Source organism: Ambystoma mexicanum, chromosome 8 (assembly GCF_040938575.1).
Source record: "Ambystoma mexicanum isolate Mex_15411 chromosome 8, UKY_AmexF1_1, whole genome shotgun sequence".
Taxonomy (NCBI): domain Eukaryota; kingdom Metazoa; phylum Chordata; class Amphibia; order Caudata; family Ambystomatidae; genus Ambystoma; species Ambystoma mexicanum.
In genome coordinates this window covers 38,987,423-39,014,411 of record NC_090929.1, presented here as the reverse complement: position 1 = coordinate 39,014,411, position 26,989 = coordinate 38,987,423, and the positions used below count along the sequence as shown (strand labels likewise).

The 26,989-nt window shown below is 53.0% G+C and overlaps 1 long non-coding RNA gene across 2 annotated transcripts in view; it reads right to left on the bottom strand.

The window, feature by feature from the left end:
* Positions 1-26,989, bottom strand: part of LOC138471559 (uncharacterized) — a 111,832-nt gene that overhangs the window by 15,821 nt on the left and 69,022 nt on the right. The window contains exons 2-4 of one of the 2 annotated variants that reach the window (XR_011268462.1): positions 7,452-7,559; positions 7,114-7,213; positions 6,884-7,017 (exon numbers count right to left, since the gene is read on the bottom strand). This is a non-coding gene — a long non-coding RNA (uncharacterized lncRNA). The remainder of the gene's footprint in view (positions 1-6,883; positions 7,018-7,113; positions 7,214-7,451; positions 7,560-26,989) is intronic. The other variant, XR_011268463.1, reaches the window with a different exon arrangement.

The window sequence follows — 26,989 nt, the reverse complement described above, 5'->3', positions numbered from 1 at the left end:
GGGCTGGGGCACTGTGGATTTAGCAGGCTGCATAACGCACAGACTCAATGGATGTTTCTAATGTCATGTGAGTAATTATTCAGGCATTTTGATCCCGGGATGAGGGAATGATGGATGGATGCATGGGCAGGTGATTTGATACAGAGTTTGCCATGTACAGGGCTTCTTGGGATCTATCCGCCTCCCCTACGCTATGTGATGCAGGGCTGCCATAGTGGGACCATCGTCCATCTGGCCTTGTTGAGCCCTCCCTGTCTCGAGGCGCCCTCAGACACTCGTTTGCGATGGTGTTTGCACCTCGATATAGATGGTTATGAGTCGCAAGTGGTTTTGGGGTGGTGATGTTCCTTTGGAGTGGGCTAGCATGCATATGGCTGTGGATTTCGTGTGATCATTGAAGTGAGTTGTTGGTATGTAGTTCTGATGGCCATTCTGTTCTTTTTCTTTTCTTTTGGTTGACAGGTATCTCCTCCCCTTTTGCCACTGCCATCTGTATGCCACTCCTGCAGATGGATTTTACTCCCGACACCTGCTGCTTCGTGTTAATCAGTGGAGCAGCATTACGATCTTATGGGACGATCGCCAATGGGCCACATGCCCTTACGCAGTACTGGTGGCTCGGAGCAACATTTCGGCCTTTCAGCTGGACTAGTGCCTCCCCATTGGGACGGCCCTGCGGTTCTGTGCGCTTCCATGTTGCCTTTTCGGACGTGAATGTGGCTCTGTGTACCATGGGGGAACAGGGCGACACACAGGTAGTGGCTGGTCATTTCTTGCGGAAGCAGCCCACAATGGTGATTGGTGTTTTGGATTTCATGGCCTGATGGCTGTATGTGCTTGGTGATTTTGATGTGCATAAATATCTATTCTGATTTGGCCCGTGTAGCGTTTTTCTTTGCAAGTGATGTGGCATATGCCTATTTGGGGGGCGATGTATTGTGAGGAGATCTGCATTGGGTTCCAGCTTCGGGGTTTAGTTGCGTGGTACTGTGCTGTGCGCGTTTGCCTACGAAGCCCAGTGAGGTCAGGGATGGGGGCTGCCAATATGCCAGTTTGAATGTTGTCATGCTCAGGGGCGGGGGATTGGGTTTTGTGTAACAGATGCCGGTCAGCCAGGTGGACTGGTTGAATGATGTGGTTTTCGGAATATTGCTGGTCACAGGTGCCTGTGTTTGCGTGCGTTTCTTGGTGGGGGACTGTGGTCATGTCCATTGGGATGGCTTCTGTATTCGTGCCATCTGTGCCCTGCAGCTCCCATTGGCCCCTGTTGTGTTTCTTTTGTTCGTTGGCATGCATGGGTGACTTGTACATTTCAATGGTTGCATTGTGGCTTCATTGCACCTACGGGGAGTTGTACTTTGTGGGCAGGGAGCGGTGTACAGGCACTCAGTGGGGCCGTTTACGGTTGATTCGCGATGCCGTACTTCTCGCCATGGCGGAATGGTACATTCCGCCATGCCTGATGGCGTTAGGTACATGTCCGCTAGGGTCGGAATTGGCGTACCGTTGCACCATGGTGGTGTTTGCGGTTTGGCATGGCGCGCGCGCGCGTGCTTGGTGCAGTTAGCGTTGGCGTTCACTACGGTGTCGCTAATGGCTTCGTACTTTGCGGTGACGGGTCATAGTCGCACCGAGCGCTATTCGATGGCGGTATTGCATTTCCGCCATCGTTTTTCGATTTCCGCAAGGGTCGTAATGAGGGCCCAGGTGTTTAGACAGGGGCCCTAGTGCTAGAGACGGCCTGCCTGAGGTAATAAGACCAGGTGTGTACACAGGGGCCTCAGTGCTAGAGAAGGCCTGCCCAAGGTAATAAGAACACGTGTGTACACAGGGGCCCCAGTGCTAGAGACAGCCTGCCCAAGGTAATAAGACCAGGTGTGAACACAGGGGCCCCAGTGCTGGAGAAAGCATGCTCGAGGTAATAAGACCAGGTGTGTACACAGGGGCCCTAGTGCTGGAGAAGGCCTGCCCGAGGTAACAAGACAAGGTGTGTACACAGTGGCCCCAGTGCTGGAGAAGGCCCGTCTGAGGTAATAAGACCAGGTGTGTACACAGGGGCCCCAGTGCTAGAGAAGGCCTGCCCGAGGTAAAAGACCAGGTGTGTACACAGGGTCCCCAGTCGTAGAGAAGGCCTGCCCAAGGTAATAAGACCAGGTGTGTACACAGGGGCCCCCGTGCTAGAGAAGGTCTGCCTGAGGTAATAAGACCAGGTGTGTACACAGGGACCCGAGTGCTAGAGAAGGCCTGCCCGAGGAAATAAGACCAGGTGTGTACACAAGGGCCCCCGTGCTAGAGAAGGTCTGCCTGAGGTAATAAGACCAGGTGTGTACACAGGGACCCGAGTGCTAGAGAAGGCCTGCCCGAGATAATAAGACCAGGTGTGTACACAGGGGCCCCCGTGCTAGAGAAGGCCTGCCCGAGGAAATTAGACCAGGTGTGTACACAGGGGTCCCAGTGCTAGAGACAGCCTGCCCGAGGTAATAATACCAGGTGTGTACACAGAGGCCCCAGTGCTGGAGAAGGCATGCCCGTGGTAATAAGACCAGGTGTGTACACATGGGCCCCAGTGCTAGAGAAAGCATGCCTGAGGTAATAAGACCAGGTGTGTACACAGGGGCCCCCGTGCTAGAGAAGGCCTACCTAAGGTAATAAGACCAGGTGTGTACATAGGGGCCCCCGTGCTAGAGAAGGCCTGCCCGAGGAAAAAAGACCAAGTGTGTACATAGGGGCCCCAGTGCTAGAGAAGGCATGCCTGAGGTAATAAGACTAGGTGTGTACACAGGGGCCCCAGTGCTAGAGAAGGCCTGCCCAAGGTAATAAGACCAAGTGTGTACACAGAAGCCCCAGTGTTAGAGACAGCCCGCCCAAGGAAATAAGAGCAGGTGTGTACACATGGGCCCCAGTGCTAGAGAAGGCCTGCCCGAGGAAATAAGACCAGGTGTGTACACAGGGGCCCCAGTGCTAGAGAAGTCATGCCCTAGGTAATAAGACCAGGTGTGTACACAGGGGCCCCAGTGCTAAAGAAGGCCTGCCCGAGGTAATAAGACCAGGTGTGTACACAGGGGCCCCATTGCTAGAGAAGGCCTGCAAAAGGAAATAAGACCAGGTGTGTAAACAGGGGCCCAGTGCTAGAGAAGGCCTGCCCGAGGAATTAAGACCAGGTGTGTACACAGGGGCCCCATTGCTAGAGAAGGCCTGCAAAAGGAAATAAGACCAGGTGTGTACACAGGAGCCCAGTGCTAGAGAAGGCCTGCCCGAGGAATTAAGACCAGGTGTGTACACAGGGGCCCCAGTGCTAGAGAACGCCAGCCCGAGGTAAAGGACCAGGTGTGTACACAGGGGCCCCATTGCTAGAGAAGGCCTGCAAAAGGAAATAAGACCAGGTGTGTACACAGGGGCCCCTGTGCTAGAGAAGGCCTGCCCGAGGAATTAAGACCAGGTGTGTACACAGGGGCCCCAGTGCTGGAGAAGGCATGTCCGAGGTAATAAGACCAGGTGTGTACACAGGGGCCCCAGTGCTAGAGAAAGCATGCCTGAGGTAATAAGACCAGGTGTGTACACAGGGGCCCCAGTGCTGGAGAAAGCATGCTCGAGGCAATAAGACCAGGTGTGCACACAGGGGCCCCCATGCTAGAGAAGTCCTGCCCGAGGAAATAAGTCAGAGTGTGTACACAGGGGCCCCAGTGCTAGAGACAGCCTGCCCAAGGTAATTAGACCAGGTGTGTACACAGGGGCCCCAGTGCTGGAGAAGGCATGCCCGAGGTAAAAAGACCAGGTGTGTAGACAGGGGCCCTAGTGCTAGAGACGGCCTGCCTGAGGTAATAAGACCAGGTGTGTACACAGGGGCCTCAGTGCTAGAGAAGGCCTGCCCAAGGTAATAAGAACAAGTGTGTACACAGGGGCCCCAGTGCTAGAGACAGCCTGCCCAAGGTAATAAGACCAGGTGTGAACACAGGGGCCCCAGTGCTGGAGAAAGCATGCTCGAGGTAATAAGACCAGGTGTGTACACAGGGGCCCTAGTGCTGGAGAAGGCCTGCCTGAGGTAACAAGACAAGGTGTGTACACAGTGGCCCCAGTGCTGGAGAAGGCCCGCCTGAGGTAATAAGACCAGGTGTGTACACAGGGGCCCCAGTGCTAGAAAAGGCCTGCCCGAGGTAAAAGACCAGGTGTGTACACAGAGTCCCCAGTCGTAGAGAAGGCCTGCCCAAGGTAATAAGACCAGGTGTGTACACAGGGGCCCCCGTGCTAGAGAAGGTCTGCCTGAGGTAATAAGACCAGGTGTGTACACAGGCACCCGAGTGCTAGAGAAGGCCTGCCCGAGATAATAAGACCAGGTGTGTACACAGGGGCCCCCGTGCTAGAGAAGGCCTGCCCGAGGAAATTAGACCAGGTGTGTACACAGGGGTCCCAGTGCTAGAGACAGCCTGCCCGAGGTAATAAGACCAGGTGTGTACACAGAGGCCCCAGTGCTGGAGAAGGCATGCCCGGGGTAATAAGACCAGGTGTGTACACATGGGCCCCTGTGCTAGAGAAAGCATGCCTGAGGTAATAAGACCAGGTGTGTACACAGGGGCCCCCGTGCTAGAGAAGGCCTACCTGAGGTAATAAGACCAGGTGTGTACATAGGGGCCCCCGTGCTAGAGAAGGCCTGCCCGAGGAAATAAGACCAAGTGTGTACATAGGGGCCCCAGTGCTAGAGAAGGCATGCCCGAGGTAATAAGACCAGGTGTGTACACAGGGGCCCCAGTGCTAGAGAAGGCCTGCCCAAGGTAATAAGACCAAGTGTGTACACAGAAGCCCCAGTGTCAGAGACAGCCCGCCCAAGGAAATAAGACCAGGTGTGTACACAGGGGCCCCAGTGCTGGAGAAAGCATGCCCGAGGTAATAAGACCAGGTGTGTACACATGGGCCCCAGTGCTAGAGAAGTCCTGCCCGAGGAAATAAGACCAGGTGTGTACACAGGGGCCCCAGTGCTAGAGAAGTCCTGCCCTAGGTAATAAGACCAGGTGTGTACACAGGGGCCCCAGTGCTAGAGAAGGCCTGCCCAAGGTAATAAGACCAGGTGTGTACACAGGGGCCCCATTGCTAGAGAAGGCCTGCAAAAGGAAATAAGACCAGGTGTGTACACAGGGGCCCAGTGCTAGAGAAGGCCTGCCCTAGGAATTAAGACCAGGTGTGTACACAGGGGCCCCAGTGCTAGAGGACGCCAGCCCGAGGTAAAGGACCAGGTGTGAACACAGGGGCCCCATTGCTAGAGAAGGCCTGCAAAAGGAAATAAGACCAGGTGTGTACACAGGGGCCCCAGTGCTAGAGAAGGCCTGCCCAAGGTAATAAGACCAGGTGTGTACACAGGGGCCCCTGTGCTAGAGAAGGCCTGCCCGAGGAATTAAGACCAGGTGTGTACACAGGGGCCCCAGTGCTGGAGAAGGCATGTCCGAGGTAATAAGACCAGGTGTGTACACAGGGGCCCCAGTGCTAGAGAAAGCATGCCTGAGGTAATAAGACCAGGTGTGTACACAGGGGCCCCAGTGCTGGAGAAAGCATGCTCGAGGCAATAAGACCAGGTGTGCACACAGGGGCCCCCGTGCTAGAGAAGTCCTGCCTGAGGAAATAAGAACAAGTGTGTACACAGGGGCCCCAGTGCTAGAGACAGCCTGCCCAAGGTAATAAGACCAGGTGTGAACACAGGGGCCCCAGTGCTGGAGAAAGCATGCTCGAGGTAATAAGACCAGGTGTGTACACAGGGGCCCTAGTGCTGGAGAAGGCCTGCCTGAGGTAACAAGACAAGGTGTGTACACAGTGGCCCCAGTGCTGTAGAAGGCCTGCCTGAGGTAATAAAACCAGGTGTGTACACAGGGGCCCCAGTGCTAGAGAAGGCCTGCCCGAGGTAAAAGACCAGGTGTGTACACAGCGTCCCCAGTCGTAGAGAAGGCCTGCCCAAGGTAATAAGACCAGGTGTGTACACAGGGGCCCCCGTGCTAGAGAAGGTCTGCCTGAGGTAATAAGACCAGGTGTGTACACAGGGACCCGAGTGCTAGAGAAGGTCTGCCCGAGGAAATAAGACCAGGTGTGTACACAGGGGCCCCCGTGGTAGAGTAGGCCTGACCAAGGAAATAAGACCAGGTGTGTACACAGGGGCCTGAGTGTTAGAAAGTTTCTGCCGCACACATTTGTGAACAGGGGCCCCAATACTTGCCAGGGCCAGTGGCAGACAGATGCTGTCCGAGGATTGAAGACCAGGTGTGTACACAAGGGCCCCAGTGCTAGAGAAGGCCTGCCCGAGGTAAAAGACCAGGTGTGTACACAGGGGCCCCAGTGCTATAGAGGGCCTGCCCAAGGTAAAAACACCAGGTGTGTACACAGGGGCCTCAGTGCTAGAGAAGTCCTGCCAAAGGTAATAAGACCAGGTGTGTACACAGGGGCATAGGGAATACAATGGAGAGAGCCCAAATTCCACAAGTGTGGAGTCCTATCTTGTTTTTGGGACTTAAGACTACACAAGACTCAAAAAGATAGTACTTGGTCATTTATCAACAGTTATCCATTCATCTGAATGCCATCAATTAGTTCAAAAAGTACAAATTTTAATAGAAATTACAAAATTGTCTGCAATACATGATTAAACCCTCTAAAAAGATACATATGTATTGTATTAACAAAGACAAACATCATGCACAATCAATTCTAAAAAATCTTAGAGATACGGACGTTACTGATCTCTAATTAAATCCCTGTTGTGTAGTTCTTCTAGATCAGAGTTACGATTATAATTCATCGTTATCTTTTCTATTCTTCTATTCTAATTCTATTCCATTATTAGAATTAGAACATCCCTTCACTGGAATATTTAATTCACTCAAACAGTTTAATTAATTAGACTGACAAAAACATTCTCGACATGTTTCAGTCCTCGTTGTGGGTCTTGGGACTTTCTTCAGGAGTGGTCAATGTGAGGGGTTACAAGTGGGGTTTGGCCAAGTTAGGAATCCTCTGGCCTTCTCTTAGAGATGATAGTAACTGTTGATAAAGAAACGATAAAAAAAGAGAATAAATTTATGTTTCTTCCGACACCTTTAAAAGTGTCAAAGAAGACTACAGGGTCCTTTTGGTTACCTGGTCTTCTTAGTGTGCGGGCTTTCTTGATTAGCAGGCGAAAATTTGTCCACATAGGTTGGGTGTTATTTTCTTACGAGGAAGGATCTTCCTACAGAATCTGCAAACAAATAAATGTTTTATTTACAAGAAAGTTTCTTACAGCCTTCAGGTTAAAAAACGCAATGCATTCTGGTGGTCGTAGTTCCTTTGAGGGGTCATTTAGTTAAAAGAGGTGTGGTATCCTTTCAGTAGTGATAGGTACTCGTTTATATAGATTTCTAAACATTGTGGCGAAACCTTAGTGGCATTTCCTTTGTGCATAAACTCTTAGAAAAGGTTGCGTGTTGTCAGTTTACCATTAGGTTTAGTCCAAAAAACTCTCTTCGTGGTTTTCCTTGCCGCTGGGTTTTGCGGATGTGCTAATAGTTTTCTAGCTTCTGTCTTGCGGCTTCTACAGGTGGTTTCTGAAAACAAACCACAAGGAGTATGTCCATTAGTTATAAAGGGATTCCTGTTTTCCGTTACTGAAAACAGATCGAAAAAGGCTGCAGTTCAACCCTTCTACAGCTGTTCTCAAGCTAAAATTTAGCAAATCAAATGCTGTGTTATATCTAACTTCTATTTAGCTCAGTGTTCGGAGCGGGTTGCTGCGTGTGTAGTGATTTACCTCTTACTTGATCTCTTGACATACCCAATGGTGCCTCTGAGGGGTGAAATGGTATCCCTGTGAGCTGGTGTATTGTAGGAGCTGCAATTGTCTCCTTCTGCAAGATCCTCCTTCATAGGTGCTCGCACTTGTTGTGGTTCCTGTCTACGTTTTCGGCCACCATTTTAGGAGGCCTAAATATAGCTCTCTAGTTGTCCTTTTTTAATGTTGTTATAATTAAAGGACCTCTAGTCTTTTTAATCCTCTAACTCTGCCACTGACAGACAAAAAAAATGATTATAAAATGAGACGGTCAGATTTTTAACCAATCTATAGACTCATTAAGTCCTATTTTATCACATTTTGTTATAAAAATGAGTCTCTGTTCTTTTTCAAGCAGAATTCTGCTTTTTGTATTATGATCTCTCCCTTGTACCATTAATAAAACGGTCCAGCTGAAATTTTCATAACCATGTTGTTCTTCTCCAAAATATTTTACTAGAGGAGCATTGATGACTTTATTTTTCAAACAACTTTTATGTTCCAGCATCCTGGTTTTAACCTTCCGGTTTGTTTTCCCTATGTAGTGTTTATTACACGGACATGTAATCATGTATACTACATATTCAGAGTTGCAGTTAGTCATTAGCTTTTGTTTCCAAGGGGTGAGTAGCCCTCTGTCTATTTCTTTGGTTTTGTGGGTTAATTTACACATTGCACAGTTAGTGCATGGGTAATGTCCACTTATTGGTTTTAGTCCCCAGGTTTCGGTAAGGCTCAAGGTTTTGATTGTTTTTTCTTTAAGTTTGTTGCTGCTCACTCTGTTCCCAATTGTCTTGGATTTTTTGTATGCAAAAAGAGGAGCTGGAATCCCTATTTCACTCTTCTCAAAGATTTTCCATTGGGTTTTGACTATTTGACTGATTTTCAGACTCAAATTCGAGAAAGTATTGACACATACTAGCATGTCTTGTTGAGGTTGTTTAATTTTTACTTCTAGGAGGGCTTCCCTGTTGTTATTCGCCGCTCTTTTGGCTGACTTTTTAATCAGTTTTTTAGGGTATCCTCTCTGTTTTAATTTGGCCATTAGATTTTTTGCTTCTGTTTCAAAGTCTGCATTTTGGCTACTGTTTCTCTTGAGTCTTAAAAATTTGCCATATGGAACGTTATCTCTCAAGTGTTTTTTTACGTGATGGCTGGAGTAGTGTAATAGTGCATTTTTTTCTGTCTTTTTATGGTAGGGTTTGACCAATAGGCGCCCATTCTCATGGAAAATAGTGAGGTCTAGGAAGTCGATAGAGGTTTTTTGAATGTTCATGGTAAATTGTAGATGTAGATTACAATTGTTTAACCAGATTAAGAATTCCTCTGCTTTTTCTACTGTTCCCGTCCAAATTAACAGGACATCATCAATATACCTCGCCCATGAATGAATATGCGCTTCAAAAGGATTTGTTGTGTACAGGTGTTTTTTCTCGAAGAATTCTACAAAAAGGTTGGCTAGGCTCGGGGCCATCATAGCCCCCATTGCTGTCCCTTCTATTTGTTGAAAGTAAGAGCCTTGAAACTCGAAATAATTTTGTGTAAGGGCTATTTCTATACACCACATAATGAACGAGCTGGGTACTGGGTCGTTTTCAAGTCTATTGAGTAGAATTTCGCTGATCGTTTCAAGTGTAGCTTGTTGGGGAATGTTAGTATATAGGGATACAATATCTAGACCTATAAGGAGTGTTTTAGCGGGATCATACGGTAGGTTTTCATATTTGTTGATCACATCTTTGGTGTCTTTTAGGTAGGATCTCATTTTCTCTACATATCCTTTTAAGTAGTGGTGTGCATACTTAGATAACGGTTCTAGAATAGAATTAATCCCTGAAACTATGGGTCTACCCGGTGGTTTAGTCAGCGTTTTATGGATTTTGGTTAGACAGTAGAATTTGGGTGTAGCTGGTTCCATTTTGTTTAAAAAGGCCCATTCCTGTTTACTAATCCATCCTCTGTCACAAGCTTTGGTCGTTTTGGTTTCAATTAGGTTTTCCAGTTCTTTTGTAGGATCTACAGACAATCTCTTGTAATAGTTCTCATTTTCTAGTTGTCTATGACATTCTTCTATGTATTCTTTCTTGTTTAGCAACACTATAGCTCCACCCTTATCTGCTCTTTTGATCACGATCTTTTCGTTGGAAGCTAATGATTCGATCGCTGTTCTTTCATTTGTGGTCAAGTTTTGATACATAGGGATATTTTGTTGTTCCAACTTAGTTACTTCCGCCAGAACTCTTTTTAAAAAAATTATTGATTCTGGCGAGTATGTGTATGAGGGAGGACAGAAAGTAGAGGGATTTTTTAGTCCTGAGTGGTTAATCATGTTGGGTTCTCTATTTGTTTCGTTACGTGTGGCAAAAAATATTTTAAGTCTTATTTTACGCATAAATTTAAAGAAATCTGTGCGGAACAGAATGGGATCATGTTTGTTCGAAATTACGAAACCTAGACCCTTTTCCAGAACTTGTTTTTCCATATTGGTAGGTGTGTATGTGGAGAGGTTCACTAGAATTGATTTCCGCTCCTCAGGTATCTCTGGTCCCCATTCCATTGGCCCCGATTGGGCACTTGGTATAAAAAAGGCTGTGTCCCTTGATTCCTGTTTCCCCTTTTCTGTCTGTAGTTAAGGTTTCCTCTTCCACGGTTTGGTGGATTTTGACCTGGATTAGTGTTGTCTGGATCGCTACTTGAGTTACTTGAGCTATAAGATGTCGCCCTAAATCTAACCCGTCTGTTATTTCGTGGTGGTCCTTGTGTTTGTGCCATCTGTGTTTTGTATCCTTCTTTTGTTTAGGGATATGTGTACACAGGGGGCCCAGTGCTAGAGAACGCCTGCCCGAGGTAATAAGACCCAGTGTCTACACAGGGGCCCCAGTGCTAGAGACAGCCTGCCCGAGGTAATAAGACCAGGTGTGTACACAGAGGCCCCAGTGCTGGAGAAAGCATGCCCGGGGTAATAAGACCAGGTGTGTACACATGGGCCCCAGTGCTAGAGAAAGCATGCCTGAGGTAATAAGACCAGGTGTGTACACAGGGGCCCCCGTGCTAGAGAAGGCCTACCTGAGGTAATAAAACCAGGTGTGTACATAGGGGCCCCCCTGCTAGAGATGGCCTGCCCGAGGAAATGAGACCAAGTGTGTACAAAGGGGCCCCAGTGCTAGAGAAGGCATGCCCGAGGTAATAAAACCAGGTGTGTACACAGGGGCCCCAGTGCTAGAGAAGGCCTGCCCAAGGTAATAAGACCAAGTGTGTACACAGAAGCCCCAGTGTTAGAGACAGCCCGCCCAAGGAAATAAGACCAGGTGTGTACACAGGGGCCCCAGTGCTGGAGAAAGCATGACCGAGGTAATAAGACCAGGTGTGTACACATGGTCCCCAGTGCTAGAGAAGGCCTGCCCGAGGAAATAAGACCAGGTGTGTACACAGGGGCCCCAGTGCTGGAGAAAGCATGCCCGGGGTAATAAGACCAGGTGTGTACACATGGTCCCCAGTGCTAGAGAAGGCCTGCCCGAGGAAATAAGACCAGGTGTGTACACAGGGGCCCCAGTGCTGGAGAAAGCATGCCCGGGGTAATAAGACCAGGTGTGTACACATGGGCCCCAGTGCTAGAGAAAGCATGCCTGAGGTAATAAGACCAGGTGTGTACACAGGGGCCCCCGTGCTAGAGAAGGCCTACTTGAGGTAATAAAACCAGGTGTGTACATAGGGGCCCCCCTGCTAGAGATGGCCTGCCCGAGGAAATGAGACCAAGTGTGTACAAAGGGGCCCCAGTGCTAGAGAAGGCATGCCCGAGGTAATAAAACCAGGTGTGTACACAGGGGCCCCAGTGCTAGAGAAGGCCTGCCCAAGGTAATAAGACCAAGTGTGTACACAGAATCCCCAGTGTTAGAGACAGCCCGCCCAAGGAAATAAGACCAGGTGTGTACACAGGGGCCCCAGTGCTGGAGAAAGCATGACCGAGGTAATAAGACCAGGTGTGTACACATGGTCCCCAGTGCTAGAGAAGGCCTGCCCGAGGAAATAAGACCAGGTGTGTACACAGGGGCCCCAGTGCTAGAGAAGTCCTGCTCGAGGTAATAAGACCAGGTGTGTACACAGGGGCCCCAGTGCTAGAGAAGGCCTGCCCAAGGTAATAAGACCTGGTGTGTACACAGGGGACCCAGTGCTAGAGAAGGCCTGCCTGAGGTAATAAGACCAGGTGTGTACACAGTGACCCCAGTGCTGGAGAAGGCTTGCCCAAAGTAATAAAACCAGGTGTGTACAAAGGGGCCCAGTGCTAGAGAACGCCTGCCCGAGGTAATAAGACCCAGTGTCTACACAGGGGCCCTAGTGCTAGAGACAGCCTGCCAGAGGTAATAAGACCAGGTGTGTACACAGAGGCCCCAGTGCTGGAGAAGGCATGCCCGGGGTAATAAGACCAGGTGTGTACACATGGGCCCCAGTGCTAGAGAAAGCATGCCTGAGGTAATAAGACCAGGTGTGTACACAGGGGCCCCCGTGCTAGAGAAGGCCTACCTGAGGTAATAAAACCAGGTGTGTACATAGGGGCCCCGGTGCTAGAGAAGGCCTGCCCGAGGAAATAAGAACAAGTGTGTACAAAGGGGCCCCAGTGCTAGAGAAGGCATGCCCGAGGTAATAAGACCAGGTGTGTCCACAGGGGCCCCAGTGCTAGAGAAGGCCTGCCCAAGGTAATAAGACCAAGTGTGTACACAGAAGCCCCAGTGTTAGAGACAGCCCGCCCAAGGAAATAAGACCAGGTGTGTACACAGGGGCCACAGTGCTGGAGAAAGCATGACCGAGGTAATAAGACGAGGTGTGTACACATGGTCCCCAGTGCTAGAGAAGGCCTGCCCGAGGAAATAAGACCAGGTGTGTACACAGGGGCCCCAGTGCTAGAGAAGTCCTGCCCGAGGTAATAAGACCAGGTGTGTACACAGGGGCCCCAGTGCTAGAGAAGGCCTGCCCAAGGTAATAAGACCCGGTGTGTACACAGGGGACCCAGTGCTAGAGAAGGCCTGCCCGAGGTAATAAGACCAGGTGTGTACACAGTGGGCCCAGTGCTGGAGAAGGCTTGCCCAAAGTAATAAGACCAGGTGTGTACAAAGGGGCCCCAGTGCTAGAGAATGCCAGCCCGAGGTAAAGGACCAGGTGTGTACACAGGGGCCCCATTGCTAGAGAAGGCCTGCCCAAGGAAATAGGACCAGGTGTGTACACAGGGGCCCCAGTGCTAGAGAAGGCCTGCCCAAGGTAATAAGACCAGGTGTGTACACAGGGGCCCCTGTGCTAGAGAAGGCCTGCCAGAGGAATTAAGACCAGGTGTGTACACAGGGGCCCCAGTGCTAGAGACAACCCGCCCAAGGAAATAAGACCAGGTGTGTACACAGGGGCCCCAGTGCTGGAGAAAGCATGACCGAGGTAATAAGACCAGGTGTGTACACATGGTCCCCAGTGCTAGAGAAGGCCTGCCTGAGGAAATAAGACCAGGTGTGTACACAGGGGCCCCAGTGCTAGAGAAGTCCTGCCCGAGGTAATAAGACCAGGTGTGTACACAGGGGCCCCAGTGCTAGAGAAGGCCTGCCCAAGGTAATAAGACCCGGTGTGTACACAGGGGACCCAGTGCTAGAGAAGGCCTGCCCGAGGTAATAAGACCAGGTGTGTACACAGTGGCCCCAGTGCTGGAGAAGGCTTGCCCAAAGTAATAAGACCAGGTGTGTACAAAGGGGCCCCAGTGCTAGAGAATGCCAGCCCGAGGTAAAGGACCAGGTGTGTACACAGGGGCCCCATTGCTAGAGAAGGCCTGCCCAAGGAAATAGGACCAGGTGTGTACACAGGGGCCCCAGTGCTAGAGAAGGCCTGCCCAAGGTAATAAGACCAGGTGTGTACACAGGGGCCCCTGTGCTAGAGAAGGCCTGCCAGAGGAATTAAGACCAGGTGTGTACACAGGGGCCCCAGTGCTAGAGACAACCTGCCCGAGGTAATAAGACCAGGTGTGTACACAGTGGCCCCAGTGCTGGAGAAGGCATGTCCGAGGTAATAAGACCAGGTGTGTACACAGGGACACTAGTGCTAGAGACGGCCTGCCCGAGGTAATAAGACCAGGTGTGTACACAGTGGCCCCAGTGCTGGAGAAGGCCTGACTGAGGTAATAAGACCAGGTGTGTACACAGTGGCCCCAGTGCTAGAGAAGGCCTGCCCGAGGAAATAAGACCAGGTGTGTACACAGGGGCCCCAGTGCTAGAGAAGGCCTGCCTGAGATAATAAGACCAGGTGTGTACACAGGGGCCCCGTGCTAGAGAAGGCCTGCCCGGGGAAATTAGACCAGGTGTGTACACAGGGGTCCCAGTGCTAGAGACAGCCTGCCCGAGGTAATAAGACCAGGTGTGTACACAGAGGCCCCAGTGCTGGAGAAGGGATGACTGGGGTAATAAGACCAGGTGTGTACACATGGGCCCCGGTGCTAGAGAAAGCATGCCTGAGGTAATAAGACCAGGTGTGTACACAGCGGCCCCCGTGCTAGAGAAGGCCTGCCTGAAGTAATAAGACCAGGTTTGTACACAGGGGCCCCCGTGCTAGAGAAGGCCTGCCCGAGCAAATAAGACTAAGTGTGTACACAGGGGCCACAGTGCTAGAGACAGCCTGCCCAAGGTAATAGGACCAGGTGTATACACATGGGACCCAGTGCTAGAGAAAGCATGCCTGAGGTAATAAGACCAGGTGTGTACACAGAGGTCCCCGTGCTAGAGAAGGCCTGCCTGAGGTAATAAGACCAGGTGTGTACACAGGGGCCCCAATGTTAGAGACAGCCTGCCCAAGGTAATAAAACCAGGTGTGTACACAGGGGCCCCAGTGCTAGAGAAAGCATGCCCAAGGTAATAAGAGCAGGTGTGTACACATGAGCCCCAGTGCTAGAGAAGGCCTGCCTGACGAAATAAGACCAGGTGTGTACACAGGGGCCTCAGTGCTAGAGAGTCCTGCCCGAGGTAATAAGACCAGGTGTGTACACAGGGGCCCCAGTGCAAGAGAAGGCCTTCCAAGGTAATAAGACCCCGTGTGTACACAGGGGCCCCTGTGCTAGAGAAGGCCTGCCCGAGGTAATAAGACCAGGTGTGTACACAGTGGCCCAGTGCTGGAGAAGGCCTGCCCAAGGTAATAAGACCAGGTGTGTACACAGGGCCCCAGTGCTAGAGAACACCAGCCCGAGGTAAAAGACCAGGTGTGTACACAGGGGCCCCAGTGCTAGAGAAGGCCTGCCCGAGGAAATAAGACCAGGTGTGTACAAAGGGGCCCCAGTGCTAGAGAAGGCGTGCCCAAGGTAATAAGACCAGGTGTGTACACAGGGGCCCCAGTGCTGGAGAAGGCCTGCCCGAGGTAATAAGACCAGGTGTGTACACAGTGGGCCCAGTGCTGGAGAAGGCTTGCCCAAAGTAATAAGACCAGGTGTGTACAAAGGGGCCCCAGTGCTAGAGAATGCCAGCCCGAGGTAAAGGACCAGGTGTGTACACAGGGGCCCCATTGCTAGAGAAGGCCTGCCCAAGGAAATAGGACCAGGTGTGTACACAGGGGCCCCAGTGCTAGAGAAGGCCTGCCCAAGGTAATAAGACCAGGTGTGTACACAGGGGCCCCTGTGCTAGAGAAGGCCTGCCAGAGGAATTAAGACCAGGTGTGTACACAGGGGCCCCAGTGCTAGAGACAACCCGCCCAAGGAAATAAGACCAGGTGTGTACACAGGGGCCCCAGTGCTGGAGAAAGCATGACCGAGGAAATAAGACCAGGTGTGTACACATGGTCCCCAGTGCTAGAGAAGGCCTGCCTGAGGAAATAAGACCAGGTGTGTACACAGGGGCCCCAGTGCTAGAGAAGTCCTGCCCGAGGTAATAAGACCAGGTGTGTACACAGGGGCCCCAGTGCTAGAGAAGGCCTGCCCAAGGTAATAAGACCCGGTGTGTACACAGGGGACCCAGTGCTAGAGAAGGCCTGCCCGAGGTAATAAGACCAGGTGTGTACACAGTGGCCCCAGTGCTGGAGAAGGCTTGCCCAAAGTAATAAGACCAGGTGTGTACAAAGGGGCCCCAGTGCTAGAGAATGCCAGCCCGAGGTAAAGGACCAGGTGTGTACACAGGGGCCCCATTGCTAGAGAAGGCCTGCCCAAGGAAATAGGACCAGGTGTGTACACAGGGGCCCCAGTGCTAGAGAAGGCCTGCCCAAGGTAATAAGACCAGGTGTGTACACAGGGGCCCCTGTGCTAGAGAAGGCCTGCCAGAGGAATTAAGACCAGGTGTGTACACAGGGGCCCCAGTGCTAGAGACAACCTGCCCGAGGTAATAAGACCAGGTGTGTACACAGTGGCCCCAGTGCTGGAGAAGGCATGTCCGAGGTAATAAGACCAGGTGTGTACACAGGGACACTAGTGCTAGAGACGGCCTGCCCGAGGTAATAAGACCAGGTGTGTACACAGTGGCCCCAGTGCTGGAGAAGGCCTGAATGAGGTAATAAGACCAGGTGTGTACACAGTGGCCCCAGTGCTAGAGAAGGCCTGCCCGAGGAAATAAGACCAGGTGTGTACACAGGGGCCCCAGTGCTAGAGAAGGCCTGCCTGAGATAATAAGACCAGGTGTGTACACAGGGGCCCCGTGCTAGAGAAGGCCTGCCCGGGGAAATTAGACCAGGTGTGTACACAGGGGTCCCAGTGCTAGAGACAGCCTGCCCGAGGTAATAAGACCAGGTGTGTACACAGAGGCCCCAGTGCTGGAGAAGGCATGACTGGGGTAATAAGACCAGGTGTGTACACATGGGCCCCGGTGCTAGAGAAAGCATGCCTGAGGTAATAAGACCAGGTGTGTACACAGCGGCCCCCGTGCTAGAGAAGGCCTGCCTGAAGTAATAAGACCAGGTTTGTACACAGGGGCCCCCGTGCTAGAGAAGGCCTGCCCGAGCAAATAAGACTAAGTGTGTACACAGGGGCCACAGTGCTAGAGACAGCCTGCCCAAGGTAATAGGACCAGGTGTATACACATGGGACCCAGTGCTAGAGAAAGCATGCCTGAGGTAATAAGACCAGGTGTGTACACAGCGGTCCCCGTGCTAGAGAAGGCCTGCCTGAGGTAATAAAACCAGGTGTGTACACAGGGGCCCCAGTGCTAGAGAAAGCATGCCCAAGGTAATAAAACCAGGTGTGTACACATGAGCCCCAGTGCTAGAGAAGGCCTGCCTGACGAAATAAGACCAGGTGTGTACACAGGGGCCTCAGTGCTAGAGAGTCCTGCCCGAGGTAATAAGACCAGGTGTGTACACAGGGGCCCCAGTGCAAGAGAAGGCCTTCCAAGGTAATAAGACCCCGTGTGTACACAGGGGCCCCTGTGCTAGAGAAGGCCTGCCCGAGGTAATAAGACCAGGTGTGTACACAGTGGCCCAGTGCTGGAGAAGGCCTGCCCAAGGTAATAAGACCAGGTGTGTACACAGGGCCCCAGTGCTAGAGAACACCAGCCCGAGGTAAAAGACCAGGTGTGTACACAGGGGCCCCAGTGCTAGAGAAGGCCTGCCCGAGGAAATAAGACCAGGTGTGTACAAAGGGGCCCCAGTGCTAGAGAAGGCGTGCCCAAGGTAATAAGACCAGGTGTGTACACAGGGGCCCCAGTGCTGGAGAAGGCATGTCCGAGGTAATAAGACCAGGTGTGTACAAAGGGACACTAGTGCTAGAGACGGCCTGCCCGAGGTAATAAGACCAGGTGTGTACACAGTGACCCCAGTGCTGGAGAAGGCCTGCCTGAGGTAATAAGACCAGGTGTGTACACAGGGGCCCCTGTGCTAGAGAAGTTCTGCCTGAGGTAAAAGACCAGGTCTGTACACAGGGGCCCCAATGCTAGAGAAGGCCTGCCCGAGGAAATAAGACCAGGTGTGTACACAGGGGCCCCAGTGCTAGAGAAGGTCTGCCCGAGATAATAAGACCAGGTGTGTACACAGGGGCCCCCGTGCTAGAGAAGGCCTGCCTGAGGAAATTAGACCAGGTGTGTATACAGGGGTCCCAGTGCTAGAGACAGCCTGCCTGAGGTAATAAGACCAGGTGTGTACACAGAGGCCCCAGTGCTGGAGAAAGCATGCCCGGGGTAATAAGACCAGGTGTGTACACATGGGCCCCAGTGCTAGAGAAAGCATGCCTGAGGTAATAAGACCAGGTGTGTAGACAGTGGCCAAGGAGCTAGAGAAGGACTGCCTGAGGTAATAAGACCAGGTGTGTACACAGGGGCCCCCATGCTAGAGAAGGCCTGCCCGAGGAAATAAGACCAAGTGTGTACAGAGGGGCGCCAGTGCTAGAGACAGCCTGCACAAGGTAATAAGACCAGGTGTGTACACAGGGGCCCCAGTGCTGGAGAAGGCATGCCCGAGGTAATAAGACCTGGTGTGTACACAGGGGCCCCAGTGCTAGAGAAGGCCTGCCCGAGGTAAAAGACCAGGTGTGCACACAGGGGCCCCAGTGCTAGAGAAGGCCTGCCCGAGGTAAAAGACCAGGTCTGTACACAGGGGCCCCAATTCTAGAGAAGGCCTGCCCCAGGAAATAAGACCAGGTCTGTACACAGGGACCCCAATGCTAGAGAAGGCCTGCCCGAGGAAATAAGACCAGGTGTGTACACAGGGGCCCCAGTGCTAGAGAAGGTCTGCCCGAGATAATAAGACCAGGTGTGTACACAGGGGCCCCCGTGCTAGAGAAGGCCTGCCTGAGGAAATTAGACCAGGTGTGTACACAGAGGCCCCCGTGCTGGAGAAAGCATGCCCGGGGTAATAAGACCAGGTGTGTACACATGGGCCCCAGTGCTAGAGAAAGCATGCCTGAGGTAATAAGACCAGGTGTGTACACAGGGGCCCCGGAGCTAGAGACGGACTGCCCGAGGTAATAAGACCAGGTGTGTACACAGGGGCCCCAGTGCTAGAGAAGGCCTGCCCGAGGTAATAAGACCAGGTGTGTACGTGTACACAGGGGCCCCAGTGCTAGAGAAGGCCTGGCCAAGGTAATAAGACCAGGTGTGTACACAGTGGCCCCAGTGCTGGAGAAGGCCTGCCCAAGGTAATAAGACCAGGTGTGTACACAGTGGCCCCAGTGCTGGAGAAGGCCTGCCCGAGGTAATAAGACCAGGTGTGTACACAGGGGCCTCAGTGCTAGAGAACGCCAGCCCGAGGTAAAAGACCAGGTGGGTACACAGGGGCCCCATTGCTAGAGAAGGCCTGCCCAAGGAAATAAGACCAGGTGTGTACACAGGGGCCCCAGTGCTAGAGAAGGCCTGCCCAAGGTAAGAAGACCAGGTGTGTACACAGGGGCCCCTGTGCTAGAGAAGGCCTGCCCGAGGAATTAAGAACAGGTGTGTACACAGGGGCCCCAGTGCTAGAGACAACGTGCCCGAGGTAATAAGGCCAGGTGTGTACACAGGGGCCCCAGTGCTGGAGAAGGCATGTCCGAGGTAATAAGACCAGGTGTGTATACAGGGTCACTAGTGCTAGAGACGGCCTGCCCGAGGTAATAAGACCAGGTGTGTACACAAGGGCCCCAGTGCTGGAGAAGGCCTGTCTGAGGTAATAAGACCAGGTGTGTACACAGGGGCCTCAGTGCTAGAGAAGGCCTGCCCGAGGTAAAAGACCAGGTGTGTACACAGGGGCCCCAGTGCTAGAGAAGGCCTGCCCGAGGAAATAAGACCAAGTGTGTACACAGGGGCCCCAGTGCTAGAGAAGGCCTGCCCACGATAATAAGACCAGGTGTGTACACAGGGGCCCCCGTGCTAGAGAAGGCCTGCCTGATTAAATTAGACCAGGTGTGTACACAGAGGTCCCTGTGCTAGAGAAGGCCTGCCCGAGGAAATAAGACCAGGTGTGTACACAGGGGACCCAGTGCTAGAAAAGGTCTGCCCGAGATAATAAGACCAGGGGCCCCAGTGCTAGAGAAGGCCTGCCCGAGGAAATTAGACCATGTGTGTAAACAGGGGTCCCAGTGCTAGAGACAGCCTGCCTGAGGTAATAAGACCAGGTGTGTACACAGAGGCCCCAGTTCTGGAGAAGGCATGCCCGGGGTAATAAGACCAGCTGTGTACATAGGGGCCCCGGTACTAGAGAAGAATTGCCTGAGGTAATAAGACCAGGTGTGTACACATGGGCCCCAGTGCTAGAGAAAGCATGCCTGAGGTAATAAGACCAGGTGTGTACACAGGGGCCCCCGTGCTAGAGAAGGCCTGCCTGAGGTAATAAGACCAGGTGTGTACACAGGGGCCCCAGTGCTGGAGAAGGCATGTCCGAGGTAATAAGACCAGGTGTGTACACAGGGACACTAGTGCTAGAGACGGCCTGCCCGAGGTAATAAGACCAGGTGTGTACACAGGGGCCCCAGTGCTAGAGAAGGCCTGCCCGAGGTAAAAGACCAGGTGTGCACAGAGGGGCCCCAATGCTAGAGAAGATCTGTCCAAGGAAATAAGACCAGACGTGTACACAGGGGCCACAGTGCTAGAGAAGTCTGCCCGAGATAATAAGACCAGGTGTGTACACAGGGGCCCCCGTGCTAGAGAAGGCCTGCCCGAGGAAATTAGACCAGGTGTGTACACAGGGGTCCCAGTGCTACAGACAGCCTGCCTGAGGTAATAAGACCAGGTGTGTACATAGAGGCCTCAGTGCTGGAGAAGGCATGCCCGGGGTAATAAGACCAGGTGTGTACACATGGGCCCCAGTGCTAGAGAAAGCATGCCTGAGGTAATAAGACCAGGTGTGTACACAGGGGCCCCCGTGCTAGAGAAGGACTGCCTGAGGTAATAAGACCAGGTGTGTACACAGGGGCCCCCGTGCTAGAGAAGGCCTGCCCGAGGAAATAAGACCAGGTGTGTACACAGGGGCCTCAGTGTTAGAAAGGTTCTACCACGCTCATTCAGACACATTTGTTAACAGGGGCCCCATTGGTAGCCAGGGCCAGTGGCAGACAGATGCTGTCTGAGGAAAGAAGACCAGGTGTGTACACAGGGGCCCCAGTGCTAGAGAAGGCCTGTCCGAGGAAATAAGACCTGGTGTGTACACAGGGGCCCCAGTGCTAGAGAAGGCCTGCCCGAGGTAAAAGACCAGGTGTGCACACAGGGGCCCCAGTGCTAGAGAAGGCCTGCCCGAGGTAAAAGACCAGGTCTGTACACAGGGGCCCCAATTCTAGAGAAGGCCTGCCCCAGGAAATAAGACCAGGTCTGTACACAGGGGCCCCAATGCTAGAGAAGGCCTGCCCGAGGAAATAAGACCAGGTGTGTACACAGGGGCCCCAGTGCTAGAGAAGGTCTGCCCGAGATAATAAGACCAGGTGTGTACACAGGGGCCCCCGTGCTAGAGAAGGCCTGCCTGAGGAAATTAGACCAGGTGTGTACACAGAGGCCCCAGTGCTGGAGAAAGCATGCCCGGGGTAATAAGACCAGGTGTGTACACATGGGCCCCAGTGCTAGAGAAAGCATGCCTGAGGTAATAAGACCAGGTGTGTACACAGGGGCCCCGGAGCTAGAGACGGACTGCCCGAGGTAATAAGACCAGGTGTGTACACAGGGGCCCCAGCGCTAGAGAAGGCCTGCCCGAGGTAATACGACCAGGTGTGTACGTGTACACAGGGGCCCCAGTGCTAGAGAAGGCCTGCCCAAGGTAATAAGACCAGGTGTGTACACAGTGGCCCCAGTGCTGGAGAAGGCCTGCCCAAGGTAATAAGACCAGGTGTGTACACAGTGGCCCCAGTGCTGGAGAAGGCCTGCCCGAGGTAATAAGACCAGGTGTGTACACAGGGGCCTCAGTGCTAGAGAACGCCAGCCCGAGGTAAAAGACCAGGTGGGTACACAGGGGCCCCATTGCTAGAGAAGGCCTGCCCAAGGAAATAAGACCAGGTGTGTACACAGGGGCCCCAGTGCTAGAGAAGGCCTGCCCAAGGTAAGAAGACCAGGTGTGTACACAGGGGCCCCTGTGCTAGAGAAGGCCTGCCCGAGGAATTAAGACCAGGTGTGTACACAGGGGCCCCAGTGCTAGAGACAACGTGCCCGAGGTAATAAGGCCAGGTGTGTACACAGGGGCCCCAGTGCTGGAGAAGGCATGTCCGAGGTAATAAGACCAGGTGTGTATACAGGGTCACTAGTGCTAGAGACGGCCTGCCCGAGGTAATAAGACCAGGTGTGTACACAAGGGCCCCAGTGCTGGAGAAGGCTTGTCTGAGGTAATAAGACCAGGTGTGTACACAGGGGCCTCATTGCTAGAGAAGGCCTGCCCGAGGTAAAAGACCAGGTGTGTACACAGGGGCCCCAGTGCTAGAGAAGGCCTGCCCGAGGAAATAAGACCAAGTGTGTACACAGGGGCCCCAGTGCTAGAGAAGGCCTGCCCACGATAATAAGACCAGGTGTGTACACAGGGGCCCCCGTGCTAGAGAAGGCCTGCCTGATTAAATTAGACCAGGTGTGTACACAGAGGTCCCTGTGCTAGAGAAGGCCTGCCCGAGGAAATAAGACCAGGTGTGTACACAGGGGACCCAGTGCTAGAGAAGGTCTGCCCGAGATAATAAGACCAGGGGCCCCAGTGCTAGAGAAGGCCTGCCCGAGGAAATTAGACCATGTGTGTAAACAGGGGTCCCAGTGCTAGAGACAGCCTGCCTGAGGTAATAAGACCAGGTGTGTACACAGAGGCCCCAGTTCTGGAGAAGGCATGCCCGGGGTAATAAGACCAGCTGTGTACACAGGGGCCCCGGTGCTAGAGAAGAACTGCCTGAGGTAATAAGACCAGGTGTGTACACATGGGCCCCAGTGCTAGAGAAAGCATGCCTGAGGTAATAAGACCAGGTGTGTACACAGGGGCCCCCGTTCTAGAGAAGGCCTGCCTGAGGTAATAAGACCAGGTGTGTACACAGGGGCCCCAGTGCTGGAGAAGGCATGTCCGAGGTAATAAGACCAGGTGTGTACACAGGGACACTAGTGCTAGAGACGGCCTGCCCGAGGTAATAAGACCAGGTGTGTACACAGGGGCCCCAGTGCTAGAGAAGGCCTGCCCGAGGTAAAAGACCAGGTGTGCACAGAGGGGCCCCAATGCTAGAGAAGATCTGTCCAAGGAAATAAGACCAGACGTGTACACAGGGGCCACAGTGCTAGAGAAGTCTGCCCGAGATAATAAGACCAGGTGTGTACACAGGGGCCCCCGTGCTAGAGAAGGCCTGCCCGAGGAAATTAGACCAGGTGTGTACACAGGGGTCCCAGTGCTACAGACAGCCTGCCTGAGGTAATAAGACCAAGTGTGTACATAGAGGCCTCAGTGCTGGAGAAGGCATGCCCGGGGTAATAAGACCAGGTGTGTACACATGGGCCCCAGTGCTAGAGAAAGCATGCCTGAGGTAATAAGACCAGGTGTGTACACAGGGGCCCCCGTGCTAGAGAAGGACTGCCTGAGGTAATAAGACCAGGTGTGTACACAGGGGCCCCCGTGCTAGAGAAGGCCTGCCCGAGGAAATAAGACCAAGTGTGTACACAGGGGCCCCAGTGCTAGAGACAGCTTGCCCAAGGTAATAAGACCAGGTGTGTACACAGGGGCCCCAGTGCTGGAGAAGGCATGCCCAAGGTAATAAGACCAGGTGTGTACAGAAGGGCCCCAGTGCTAGAGAAGGCCTGCCCAAGGTAATAAGACCAAGTGTGTACACAGGGGCCCCAGTGTTAGAGACTGCCTGCCCAAGGTAATAAGACCAGGTGTGTACACAGGGTCCCCAGTGCTGGAGAAAGCATGCCCGAGGTAATAAGACCAGGTGTGTACACAGGGGCCCTAGTGCTAGAGACAGCCTGTCCGAGGTAATAAGACCAGATGTGTACACAGTGGCCCCAGTCCTGGAGAAGGCCTGTCTGAGGTAATAAGACCAGGTGTGTACACAGGGGCCCCAGTGCTGGAGAAGGCATGCCCGAGGCAATAAGACCAGGTGTGTACACAGGGGAACCAGTGCTAGAGAAGGCCTGCCCAAGGTAATAAGACCAAGTGTGTACACAGGGGGCCCAGTGTTAGAGACAGCCTGCCCAAGGTAATAAGACCAGGTATGTACACAGGGGCCCCAGTGCTGGAGAAAGCATGCCCAAGGTAATAAGACCAGGTGTGTACAAAGGGGCCCTAGTGCTAGAGACGGCCTGTCCGAGGTAATAAGACCAGGTGTGTACACAGTGGCACCAGACCTGGAGAAGGCCTGTCTGAGGTAATAAGACAAGGTGTGTACACAGGGGCACCAGTGCTAGAGAATGCCTGCCCGAGGTAATCGGACCAGGTGTGTACACAGGGGCCCCCATGCTAGAGAAGGCCTGCCCGAGGTAATAAGACCAGGTGTGTACACAGGGGACCCAGTGCTAGAGAAGGCCTGCCTGAGGTAATAAGACCAGGTGTGTACACAGGGGCCCCCATGCTAGAGTAGGCCTGACCGAGGTAATCGGACCAGGTGTGTACACAGGGGCCCCCATGCTAGAGAAGGCCTGCCCGAGGTAATAAGACCAGGTGTGTACACAGGGGACCCAGTGCTAGAGAAGGCCTGCCTGAGGTAATAAGACCAGGTGTGTACACAGGGGCACCAGTGCTAGAGAAGGCCTGCCCGAGGTAATCGGACTAGGTGTGTACACAGGGGCCCTCATGCTAGAGAAGGCCTGCCCGAGGTAATAAGACCAGGTGTGTACACAGGGGACCCAGTGCTAGAGAAGGCCTGCCTGAGGTAATAAGACCAGGTGTGTACACAGGCACCCGAGTGCTAGATTAGGCCTGACCGATGAAATAAGACCAGGTGTGTACACAGAGGCCTCAGTGTTAGAAAGGTTCTGCCACGCTCATTCAGACACATTTGTGAACAGGGGCCCCAATGCTAGCCAGGGCCAGTGGCAGACAGATGCTGTCTGAGGAAAGAAGACCAGGTGTGTTCACAGGGGCCCCAGTGCTAGAGAAGGCCTGCCCGAGGAAATAAGACCAGGTGTGTACACAGCGGCCCCAGTGCTAGAGAAGGCCTGCCCGAGGTAAAAGACCAGGTGGGCACACAGGGGCCCCAGTGCTAGAGAGGGCCTGCCCAAGGTAATAAAACAAGGTGTGTACACATGGGCCCCAGTGCTAGAGAAGGCCTGCCCGAGGTAATAAAACCAGGTGTGTACACAGGGGCCCCAGTGCTAGAGAAGGCCTGCCCGAGGAAATAAGACCAGGTGTGCACACAGGGGCCCCAGTGCTAGAGAAGTTCTGCCCGAGGTAATAAGACCAAGTGTGTACACAGGGGCGCCCGTGCTAGAGAAGGACTGCCCGAGGAAATAAGACCAAGTGTGTACACAGGGGCCCCAGTGCTAGAGACAGCCTGCCCAAGGTAATAAGACCAGGTGTGTACACAGGGGCCCCAGTGCTGGAGAAGGCATGCCCGAGGTAATAAGACCAGGTGTGTATACAGGGTCCCCAGTGTGCTAGAGAAGGCCTGCCCAAGGTAATAAGACCAAGTGTGTACGCAGGGGCCCCAGTGTTAGAGACAGCATGCCCAAGGTAATAAGACCAGGTGTGTACACAGGGGCCCCAGTGCTGGAGAAAGCATGCCCGAGGTAATAAGACCAGGTGTGTACAAAGGGGCCCTAGTGCTAGAGACGGTCTGTCCGAGGTAATAAGACCAGGTGTGTACACAGTGGCCCCAGACCTGGAGAAGGCCTGTCTGAGGTAATAAGACCAGGTGTGTACACAGGGGCCCCCATGCTAGAGTAGGCCTGACCGAGGTAATCGGACCAGGTGTGTACACAGGGGCCCCCATGCTAGAGAAGGCCTGCCCGAGGTAATAAGTCCAGGTGTGTACACAGGGGACCCAGTGCTAGAGAAGGCCTGCCTGAGGTAATAAGACCAGGTGTGTACACAGGGGCACCAGTGCTAGAGAAGGCCTGCCCGAGGTAATCGGACTAGGTGTGTACACAGGGGCCCTCATGCTAGAGAAGGCCTGCCCGAGGTAATAAGACCAGGTGTGTACACAGGGGACCCAGTGCTAGAGAAGGCCTGCCTGAGGTAATAAGACCAGGTGTGTACACAGGCACCCGAGTGCTAGATTAGGCCTGACCGATGAAATAAGACCAGGTGTGTACACAGAGGCCTCAGTGTTAGAAAGGTTCTGTCACGCTCATTCAGACACATTTGTGAACAGGGGCCCCAATGCTAGCCAGGGCCAGTGGCAGACAGATGCTGTCTGAGGAAAGAAGACCAGGTGTGTACACAGGGGCCCCAGTGCTAGAGAAGGCCTGCCCGAGGAAATAAGACCAGGTGTGTACACAGCGGCCCCAGTGCTAGAGAAGGCCTGCCCGAGGTAAAAGACCAGGTGGGCACACAGGGGCCCCAGTGCTAGAGAGGGCCTGCCCAAGGTAATAAAACAAGGTGTGTACACATGGGCCCCAGTGCTAGAGAAGGCCTGCCCGAGGTAATAAAACCAGGTGTGTACACAGGGGCCCCAGTGCTAGAGAAGGCCTGCCCGAGGAAATAAGACCAGGTGTGCACACAGGGGCCCCAGTGCTAGAGAAGTTCTGCCCGAGGTAATAAGACCAAGTGTGTACACAGGGGCCCCCGTGCTAGAGAAGGACTGACCGAGGAAATAAGACCAAGTGTGTACACAGGGGCCCCAGTGCTAGAGACAGCCTGCCCAAGGTAATAAGACCAGGTGTGTACACAGGGGCCCCAGTGCTGGAGAAGGCATGCCCGAGGTAATAAGACCAGGTGTGTATACAGGGTCCCCAGTGTGCTAGAGAAGGCCTGCCCAAGGTAATAAGACCAAGTGTGTATACAGAGGCCCCAGTGTTAGAGACAGCCTGCCCAAGGTAATAAGACCAGGTGTGTACACAGGGGCCCCAGTGCTGGAGAAAGCATGCCCAAGGTAATAAGACCAAGTGTGTACACAGGGGCCCTAGTGCTAGAGACGGCCTGCCCGAGGAAATAAGACCAGGTGTGTACACAGTGGCCCAAGTCCTGGAGAAGGCTTGCTTGAGGTAATAACACCAGGTGTGTACACAGGGGCCCCCGTGCTAGAGAAGGCCTTTCCGGGGTAATAAGACCAGGTGTGAACACAGTGGCAACAGACCTGGAGAAGGTCTGCCTGAGGTAATAAGACCAGGTGTGTACACAGGGGCCACAGTGCTAGAGAAGGCCTGTGCAAGGTAAAAGACCAGGTGTGTACACAGGGGCACCAGTGCTAGAGAAGGCCTGCCCAAGGTA